Consider the following 11,607-nt stretch of genomic DNA (forward strand, 5'->3'; position numbering starts at 1 on the left):
CAGAAAAACACATGAAATGTATACTGCATGTTTACATTTTGTGAACAGCTTCTCTTTATTTTTTCATACCTCTTAATTTTTTAGTACTTCGGAATAAATATACGCTAGCTCAGAACGTTCCATTCCAAGTGACAGAAGGAATCATTTAAAGTGTTGTGGTAAGCATAAGAGGTGAAATCAAGTTAGTTTTAATTCCATAGCTGCCTAGAACTAATATTTGCTGCTTCATTTAGGTAGCAGTTTAACTTCAGAAAAAGTTGCACACAAAACATTTGTCCCTGTGAAATATTCTCATCTATTTTATTTGGCTTCTCTTCACCAGCAGGCTGAAGGGGTAGTTTAAATATGAAGTGTAGGTTTTACCCTACATCTTTACTCTAGATGGACAGTAATGGAGAAATGCTTCTCTACAGTGCAGTCAAAAGGTATGATTTACAATAGTAATTGTGCATGATAGGAAACCATTGCATCTGCAGCCCTTACCACAAGGATCCATGCATAGTGTTTTCTTTCTGAGTTCTCAAGTTAAAGTTCAACCAGTGATTCATCTACTGTTGCTTCTGTAACTTGCGCCATTTGAAATGTGCTACTTTTTGGCTTAAAACAAATGTAAACCAGACACAGCAAGGCCAGCTCTGTGAACTTAATGAGAGGTAAGAGAGCTAGTGCTTCTGGGAGGCAAGGAACTGTGAACTGTTTCAAAGTGGAAATCAGAAATATAAAACTAGCAGTAAACTAAACCAGCATAGAAACATTTGAAATTAACAAATAAAAAGATCTTAACAGAAGCGTATCAACATAGATAAATGTATATATGTAGGAGAGCTGCTCTGAAAGAAATGCCTCCTGATTTATTATATGCACCCTTGCAATCATTTTGGATGTTGGTATGTATGGCAGCAGAGTCTGTCCTGTCCCACCAACATCACAGTATGTGTTGTTGCTGGTTGACAGATGGCAGCAGAGGGGCAGTCTGACAGAATGGTGTTTGACATGGAAGTGTATATGAAGCAAAGGTGTGTCACTGAATTCCTCCATGCAGAAAATGTTGTATCCATTGACATTCATTCACACTTGCTGAAGGTTTATGGAGACCAAACAGTGGATGTGAGCACAGTAAGGCAGTGAGTGGTGCGTTTCAGCAGTGGTGACAGCAACAGCAGGTCACCTTCATTGGTGTAGATTTTTACAGGTATGGCATACTGGCTTTTGTTCATCACTGGAAAAAAAATGCATAGCTAATGGTGGTGACTGTGTTAAAAATCATGTTTTGTAGCTGAAAATTTGCTCTATCAAATAGTGTTATTGTGTTCTTTGCATCAACTGTAGTTTTGACAGAAATAATTAAAAAGCATTACTTTCAGAGCAACTTATGTATGTGTGTGAGTATATATATACACATCTATGTATGCGCATATATATGCATTCATACAGTATTAGGCTCCATAAATCTGCAAGAGCACTATATCAGTTTAGTTCAAGCATTCACTTGGCACCTAAATTTTAGGCATCTAGTGACACTGAGTTAAGTGCTTGAATTTCCTTTACAGTCAAAAAGAGAAACACTGCTGTCTTTGAAGGGCTGCAGATAGAAAGAGTCTGTCCGCTTAAATAGACTCTCTTCTGGAAACCTTCAAAATCACCCATCCTCTTCTGCTGACTACAACAGCCAGTGGCACAGTTCCTTCGGAGAACTGCTTTACCAAATTCATAAAATACAAGTTAGATGTCTAAGTTAGGCTAACTGGATATAACATTGGTTTCTGATCAAGATAAGGAAACTAATTTAGCTGCAGACTCCCACTGAGCTGCCTGTGTAGTACAAGAAAAAGAAAACAATCCACGACATCAATGTCCAACTAAAATACCACTAATCAAATGTCTGTTTACCATGACTACCACAAGGTATGACAGAGAACAGAAACCCAGAGATTCCAGAATTACAGCTGTATCTGCACAATAAGCATATCCACATCTATAAGTGATGAAAATCACTTCTATGCTGCTATGAGAATTTATAATATAAAACATCCAAAGTACCTACTGTAATTAAGTTTGTCCAACATTTCCCTACCATAAAAGTGTTTTCAGTGGCCCAGAACATTACTAAACTTTAACCACTGGCAAGCCAATGGAAACTTCTCAGCCAAAAGACATCAGGGATTTCAAAGAGTTCAGCCAAAATAAAATAGATATTTTTGTCCTTAATAATAATAATAACAATAACAATAATAAAAATCTGGCAGATTTTCTTCTTTCAGTGGTTGACCTCTCTTCTATCTCCTTGTTTGGCAATAGCACACATTCCTCACTCAGGTGAAAGTCTGTCACCTTCTAGATGCACCCTTCTATCCCCAGACTCTACAGGGCATCTCCGCTCAGTGAATGTGTCTATGCCCAGATGGTGTCAATATCCCTTTGGTGCAATATCAGTGTGAATACTATGGTCTAACACAAGCAAAAGAAGCATAAGTTAAGCTGAAAAAGGCATTTCTACACCCAGAGGAGTCTCCAACACTGAAAGGCATTCAGGGTGCAGTTACACCAGTCACATTTTTTCTATATAACCAGAAAAGCTTTCTTTCCCATGTCAACAGGACTTTCTCTTCAGGAAATCTAACTGTATAAGGGAATGTGTGTTCAAGGGGGTCTAAATTACTGCATGACCATCTTAAATTACAACCAACCCTGAATTTGAGTACAGGAAGCATTATAGCCCTGCTTAGCAGTAGTGCTCTTCTCGTCAGTGCTCCAGCCTGGCCTACCGAGGGACAGCACAGACAGCTCAAGCATTCAGCACTTTGGCAGAAGGAAGCCAGACAAAATTGCCTGTAGTGGTGAAGGATAGCAGGGCTCTGGCAGTATCTCCCTGGAGTGCCACAAAGTGAGTCACCAACTTGGCTTTCAGTTCTCCAGCTCTTACCACCACAGTATTGTTCTTCCTTCTCTCAAGATGGACAGACAGTTGTTTTGTGTGTTGTCCAGCTGACAGCCCTTACCCTCACAACTCAATTGTGCACGCTTGCAGCCCGGAAGGCCAATTGTGTTTTGGGCTGCATTAAAAAAGGGGTGGCCAGCAGGGACAGGGAGGTAATTATCCCCCTCTACTCAGCTCTTGTGTGGCCCCATCTGCAGTACTGCATCCAGGCCTGAGGCCCCCAGTACAGGAAAGACATGGAGCTCTTAGAGCAAGTCCAGAGGTGGGCCCCTAAGATGATCAGAAGGCTGGAGCACCTCTCCTATGAGAAAATGTTGAGGGAACTGGGCTTGTTTAGCTTGGAGAAGAGAAGGTTCTGGGGTGACCTCATTATGCCTTCCAACACCTGAAGGGAGCGTAGAAACAGGAAGGGGGAATGGCTGTTTATGAGGGTGGACAGAGATAGAACAAGGTGGTCTGGTTTTAAACTGAGACGAGAGGCTTAGTTTACATATTAGGAGGAAGTTGTTCACACAGAGGGAGGTGACGCACTGGAACAGACTGCCCAGGGAGGCTGTGGATGCCCCATCCCTGCAGGCATTCAAGGCCAGGCTGGATGTGGCTCTGGGCAGCTTGGTCTAGTGGCTGACGATCCTGTACATAGCAGGGGGGTTGAAACTAGATGGTCATTGTGGTCCCTTTCAGCCCAGGCCATTCTGTGCTTCTATGATTTCCTTCTATATGCAGCCTGCTTGAGGGTCTAATCCTGTATTTAAGACACTGTGTCCTGTTACTATGGAAATTATTGAGATATTGGAGATTTAGCATAGTGACATAGTGCAGGGATAGAGCTGGAGGTAAGGAAAGAGATAGATTAATTGTGAGAGAAACCAGCACTGTGGCTGTGAGTCCTTGATTGCTGATATATGCGGATATATTCTCTGGGCTCAATGTACAACCCTAAGGAAAGATAGAAATTAGTCTGAGGAGTGTCTTGTGTTTCAGCTCCTACTTAGATGAATTTTTCTGAAAGTCAGAACTTGTGCTTACACATCCAGTATTTAAAGGGGGGCTGTAAGAAGGAAGGGGACAGACTTTTTAGTAGGGTCTGTTGTGATAGAACAAGGGGAAAATGTTTCAAAGGAAAAGAGAACAGATTTAGTTTGGATATAAAGAAGTTCTTTACAATAAGGATGGTGAGGCACTGGCACAGGTAGCCCAGAGACATAGTGGATCCTCTGTTCCTAGAAATACTCAAGGTCAGGCTGAACAGTTCTCTGAGCACCTGATAGAGATGTGGGTGTCTCTGTTCATTGTAGGGGAGTTGGTCTATGTGGCCTTCAAGTGTCCCTTCCAACTCAAATGATTCTATGACTCTATGATTTTCAGGTTTCTCAAAGCAATGCTATTCCTTACTTCCTCCCATAAAGGTACTCACATACTTCCCAGACTACGTTTGTGTGTTTGGTAAAGGAAGTTAAATTTCAGAGCAATTTTCTATAGCCAAGAAATCAGTTTTCCTACTTACTTACAGGAATCTGGCATATAAGTCCTTATTGATTGTCTTGGTTTGTAGAAGTGACATCTGTAAGTCCCTATCTTGTTTGGTACTTTTCACTCTAAATCTCAGCTCAAATCATCTCATGATAAATCCCTTTCCCTCATCATTCTCACCCCATCTGCTCTCCCAAGGGAGACCTTTATTTTCCATCTTCCAAACTCATCTCTTCGAATGATGAGGAAGCTGTCAGCTGCTGTGAAGATTTGTAGGGCCCTAAATCGTATATGTTAAATCTTTAAATACATTTATCCAGGTAAAACATTTTGAAGCAAATATATAAACTCTGAAGGTTTGCTAGCATATGGCATAATGATTAAGCAACCAGATATGGTGATTTTCATCCTCTTTATTGTCACTATTTTAGCAGTATAAAATCTCTTTTCCATTTATCAGTTTGCTTGAAAAAATCCTCTACTTGGTTTAGCCCTCATCAAGCTTCATCATTCTCATTAGTGGAGTAAGGCTGAATCCAAAAGTCATCATTTTCATTAGGTCAAATACCCCACCACATGGACTCTGACCCTGGTCTGTCTGCAAGGACTCTCTTGATGAAGTTTTCTTTCAAAGTAAATAGAGCGTTGGTATTAACAAAGACGTTATTTTGATGTTTCAGATCTAACCAGTCACAAAAGAATTACAAAAAAGTAGCTAAGGCTTTTCTCGAGCTTGCATTTTGATGAATCTCCTAAGTTCCATTTTAAGGGATAAATCAAAATATGGTTTAATTCTTTAGTCATCCTGGCCATAACAAGAATCATTCACCAAACTTCCATGCCAGCATTCCTGCCTACTGGAAAGTTTTAATATCTGCTGCTATATCAAAACACAAACAACTCCTCTTTTTTTTCCTTTTCTTTTTTAAAATTAAATTGCTCTTTTATTTTTATTTCAATTAGTTAGAAATGAAAAGATTCCAAGTTTTTTCTCGAGATATGCTACACAAGTCTCAAGTCCATATTGCCCACTGCTTTTTGAGCTGCTACTCGTAATATGCAGCTGGGCACTGGGAGGGTTAATACAGGGAAGAAAACACAGGAATGTGTGATAGAAAGGGACAGTGAAATGAAGAGGAAGCGTGTGAAGGTACTACAGGTGTGAAGGAACTACAGGTGTGACCCCACAGGAGACATGGTGGCTTGAGGGGATCCGAGGCAGCCCTGTGCAGCAGCCCTGCTGAGGGACGACCAGAGTGCCTTGCCGAGACCACCTCATTGCAGCTGGATTTCTGCTTCCTGAAACACACAGGCTTTCTCAGTCTATTTGTTCTCAATCTCCTCTCCCTTTGGGAGGATCACAGTGATGTTAGCTATACCCCTTTCTGAAATACACTCTTATTTCCAGCCAGGCCATTCTTGAAGCCATTGGGTTGTGCTGATAACTACAAGTCGCTCTTCCTGGAAGGTAAAATTCAGCAGCCCTGCCCTATGGCACAGCAGCAAATGCACTGCACTGCACTGAGCACTCCTCTACAGACAGCCTCTCTACAGGCATCTGTGTTGCAAAATTGGGCCTTGAGGTAGCAAGACACAAAATGTAACTGCACAACACTTCTCATGTGCAATGAAATAAATGTGGTAAACCACCGATGATTCATCATTTACTTATTACAGAAAACAAGCAGGTTTTCTTCTGAGTCACATGCATGCAAAGAATTTTTTCTTTCTCAAGTGAAAATAACAGTGTTATTTGAAGACCTGGCAAAAATAATAATAATAATATTAAAAAAAAAATCCAGACAAAATAAGAATCTTTGTTCAAATCTGGAAACTGAACATACACTTATTTGATGTTCTGAGATGTTTGGGAATTTGATTTTTCACCTGAAGCTATTGCAAGGTATGTAATTGTGCAACTGGGGGTTTGGAGGGGGATAGATTAAGGATTTGTTGGGATCCATTCAAAGGTCATGAGATCCTTTTTCTTTCCCCACTCCAGTGTTTGGCGAATCTGAGTGGGCTGCTAATAACAACCCAAATATGTTACATTCAAACTTGATCAGAGTTCTTGTGAAACCTGCCCATTTGGTTATCACATGGCAGCCAAAAGGAGTGTTCACTTACTTTCTTAAAATGAGCAAAGAAACTTTTAGCTTGGTTCTGGAGAGAGGCAATAATGGGATAAAAATATTACAAATATGGACAAATGAAATGATTGGGGGAAAAAATGAAACACTTTTATAGAAGAATGGACAAATTTAAGAACATAAACTCTTCTGTTTCTTGCAGGAAAAAGCACTGGTTCAGACCTATCCACTCCTCAGCTTAAGAAGGTAAATTGTTTATGGATTCTTTGCCTTTGTGTTCAGAGACTTACACTGCTATTGCCAGTCACAAATATTAACATTGAGCATAATTGTATTGCACTGAAGAGATGAGTGATGCTTATCACCTCAAGAAATTCCACATGGGTTTTTCAGAGGGTATCAGGTAAAACATATCAACTTGTCAGCAAGTTTATATGACAAATTCTTGAGAACTGATGGACTTCCAAACTCCATTTTGACATGATTTAGTGGGAGTGGTGGTGATGAATTGATGCTTGAACGAGATGATCTTAGTGGTCTTTTCCAGTCTTAATGACTTGTATATATTTGTATGCGTATTTATGTATGTTATATATTTATGTATTTGTTTTTGTATTATTATTTTGTCCAAACTCCCACTTGTGCAATATTGTGCCCAAGGAATGCAGGTCTAGCAGAGATACTAAACAGCTAAAATGCAGCCCCAAGTAAACATGATTAAACTACTTCCAGACTCAAACCTATAAACCCCCATTCAGCTGATGGGCTGGAACATGAGGATTCATCTCTCCTGTCTGTGCTAGAACTGCTAGTCCTGGAATCTGCATCTGGTCAGCATGACCTAAACTGCACCATCTGGACACTTGAGAAAGAGCAACACTTTCCCCACTCATAAGCAGTTATTTTAAACAAAGAGGACTTTGGATGGAGCAAGCCAAAGAAGAGAAGAGAGATACTTGGAAAAGCTGAATAATTAACAGCTGAAAAACCTTTTGTCTGGTAATGGATCCGACCTTTCTCCTATAGTGAGGACTGGCTACCAATGAAGTCATGATTATACCTTCCTTGTTATACCTCTTCCAGCTCTGCATCCAGGCTTGGAGGCATTCAGGGACATGCAGTTTCCATGATTTCTAGAATGGAGCTTAGCTGAAATCACCAGTCAGGAGACAGAAGCAATGACCAACTTCAGTGCAGCTTCATTTCCCGTCATCTGTGGGCCGCTATGGCTTGAACAGCTTTTTAGACAGGGGTGTAGATAGATCAGCGCAGATAGTCAGGAAACCATTTCTCCAGGGAATAGAAGTGCATGGGACCCAACGAGGTGAATCCACAGTTTCTGAGGGAATGGGTGAATGAAGTTATCAAGCTTTATATTCATATTCATCATATTTGAAAGGCTCTGGCAGTCTGGTAAAGTTCCCACTGACTGGAAAAGGGAAAACATAACCCCCATTTTCAAGAAGGGGAAAAATGAAGATCCAGAGAACTACAGGCCAGTCAGTTTTACCTCTGTGCCTGTCAAGATCATGCAGCAGATCCTCCTGAATGCTCATGGAGAATAAAGATGAAGTGATTGGTGGTAACCAACATGGCTTCACCAAGTGCCATCATCATGCCTGACAAACTTGGTGGTGTTCGATGCTGGAGTTACAGCAGCAGTGGGTAAAGCAAGGGAAACTGGCGTCATCTACCTGCACTTGTGCAAAGCGTTTGACACTGTCCTGCATGACATCCCAGTCACCAAATAGGGATTGGTTGGTGGTCACACTCAGAGAGTTGCAGTCAACTTGGTGTCTAAGCAGAGACTGGTGATGAGTGGCATTCCTCAGGGATCGGTGCTAGGACTGGTGCTATTTAATATCTTTGTAGATGACATATGAACTGTGGGATCAAGTGCACCCTCAGAAAGTTTGCAGATGACATCAAGCTGACTGGTACAGTTGACACACCAGAGGGAAGAGATGCTATCCAGAGGGACCTGGACAGGCTGGAGAGGTGGGCCCATGCCAACCATATGAAGTTCAACAAGGCCAAGTGCAAAGTTCAGCACTTGGGTTGGGGTAATCTCAAGCAGGTTGGGTGAGATGTGAGAGCAGCCCTGAGTAGGATTTGCTAGTGTCAGTTGACAAAAGGCTCAACACAAGCTGGTGAAAGCCAACCAAATACTGGGTTGCATCAAGAGAAGTTTGACTAGCAAGTCGAGGGAGGTCTCTGCTCTTGTAAGACCCCACATGGAGTACTGCGTCCAGTTCTGGGGACCCCAACACAAGGACACTGAGCTGTTGGAGCAGGTCCAGATGAGGGAAATGGAGATGATCAGAGGGCTGGAGCACCTCCTGTGTGTGTACAGGCTGAGAGATCAGGAACCTTTCAGCAGCTGAAGAAGACCTACTGGAAGGCTGGGGAGGGTCTTTTTAGAAGGGCATGTAGGGAAAGGATGAGGGGAAATTATTTTAAACTGGAAGAGAGTAGATTTAAACCAGATATTAGGAAGGAATTATTTACTGTGAGGGTAAGTGAGACATTGGAACACGTTGCCCAGCAAGGTTGTGATTACCCCTCCCCTGGAAGCATTCTGGGCTGGGTTGGATGGGACTTAGAACAATCCGGTCTAGAGGGTGCCCCTGCCTATAGCAAGAGGTTGGAACTACATGATCTTAAAGGTCCCTTCCAACCCCAACCATTCTATGATTCTATAATTCTACAGTTCTACAATATGTTTGCTCAGAGAGGTTTTGGCCTCAGATCCTTAGAAGTATGGAATAGGAACCTGTCAGACAGTGAGTGATACCTTCCTTCTTCACTGCTAAACAGAGCATCTTCCTAGGGCCTTCTTCTCACTCCTCATTCAGTCTGAGTCCTTTCTGTGAACCTCTTACCCTGCTGCATAGAATCTTGCCCATGAATTTTGAAAAGCTACAATCAGGTGTACTAAAAATAAAATACTATTAGAACAAAATAGGGAACACTGCAACCATAAGCAGAGAGCAACAGCCTTCAGGAGATCAGCAGGTACATTGGGTGCAAAGTACAGGCTGGATCCTGCAACCTGTCTCTTCTCACTGGTGACAGGTGATAGGACAAGGGGAAATGGCCTCAAGTTGTGCTAGGGTAAGTTTAGGTTGGATATCAGGAAGCACTTCTTTACATAAAGGGTTGTTGAGCACTGAAATAGGCTCCTAGGGGCGGTGGTCAAGTCACCATCCCTGGATGTGCTTAAAAACCATTTGGATGTGGTGCTCAGGGAGAGGATTAAGCAGAGGGTTGTTAGAGTTGGGGTAGTATGGATAGGTTGTGGTTGGGCTTGATTATCCTTAAGGTCTTTTCCAACCTAAGTGATTCTATGATTCTATGTCACTGGAGCAGGTGGGACAGTGACCAGAAGGGTAGCACCACCAGAGCCACGCACTCAGCTCCTGCTGATGTTAGTGAAAGTTCAAGGCACTTAACACCTCCCAAGATGGGTCCATGAGAAAGACTTCCAGAAGGAAACTATCTTGAAAATAGATCATGTGCTATTAAATGTAGCATGGAAGCAAAAAGGACAGAGCAGTGCGTGTTGCAAGATGTATCTTCTTTAGTGCAGTATCCCCAAGCTACAAGCTTATTCACACTCTTGGCTCTCTCTTCCCACTGTCTTATCTGTTATGATGTTGGCACAGAGCTGAGTCCAGTGGGACAGCAGAGCTGGAATAAAACAGTGAATGTTCTCTGGTTTTCTTTTCTTACTGAATTCCCTAACTCCCAACCTGCTTAATGGGGAGCCATGAGCTAAAGTAAAATTATAGTTTTGTCTTCTTCTCAAGCCAGATATCTCCAGAGGGAATTCTGCTCGCATTGTACTTTTTCTCCAGAACTACTAGCACTACCACAGCACCTTGCATGGAAAACAAATTCTTTCTGTTCCCCAGTGAAGTTTCCAATTAACAAAGGTAGATTCAGTGAATAGTCTTCTTTTGGTTCAGTTTTGCTGTACTTTACCAGTTGTTCTATGCACTGGAATTTTTTATTTATTCTTTTATAGCCAATCATCTGAACATTCATATAACATTATATATATATATTTGCATAGCAAAAATATCCAAGAGATCTGTGGCTTTCATGGGTCTTCTTTCTCCTCTTTATTTTCTGCTAATGCCTCTGACTGCTCCACCCTGGCATCATGGACAAAGTATTCCTCGTAAATCAGGAAAGAGTATTTAAATTCCAAAGGTAAGAATGCATGATGCATCTAATGGATGTTATATCCAGTGTACCAATATCTTTTGTCAGTATATCCATATGAAACATACATATAGGATACGACATCCACTGGAACTCAAAGCTAACCCCGCTGCTAAGAAACGGTATTTTTCCATTGTATGTCATCACTGTATTCACCAACGGTCCATACACATACTTAATGCTCACTAATTCATTTTATATTTAAAAAAAAAATCCTCATGGATGTTGCCTTCTCTTTTGCTATGCTGATAATATCTATAATAAATTATTGCATGAAAGGGAAAAGCTTTCATTGAAGTTTTTTTCAGTGGGGAGTTCATGTCGCCACTCCATAGACTGCCATTTTGACTCCAGCTTGTAGTGGTGACATCACATCTCATCACCAGTAATGATGTGATCCAGGAAACTGTCACCTTCAGTTTCATATTGGTTCAATACAAGGTCCTGACAAACTTGTGTACCATGTTCTTACTGTTCCTGGGAGAAGACTTGTGAGATCCACCTGGTGCAAACTTTGTGATATTCCAACATTGCCAGTATTGTTTCCAATGCACTGAAACCAACATTCAGCTCCTTACACAGCTCCCTGGCTATAATTCAATGATTTGTGTGAATGAGGTAATCAAAATACTCTTCATCTTGTGGTGTAACAGCTGTGAATGGCCACTGATAAAACACACCACCCACTGCCTCCCTGTACTTGAATCCACTGATCAGTCTCCAGAAACGTTCAGCAAACATCAACGAATGCCAATGGATGCCATTCTGTCCACAAGGCAGAATTCAATGATACACCTCCTCTTCACCTACATTTCCATTTCAGACAACATTTATCAGACTGCTGCTCTTCTACCACATGACTCTGCTATCACATGGCCA

The sequence above is a fragment of the Coturnix japonica genome, chromosome 3 (assembly GCF_001577835.2).
Source record: "Coturnix japonica isolate 7356 chromosome 3, Coturnix japonica 2.1, whole genome shotgun sequence".
Lineage (NCBI taxonomy): Eukaryota > Metazoa > Chordata > Aves > Galliformes > Phasianidae > Coturnix > Coturnix japonica.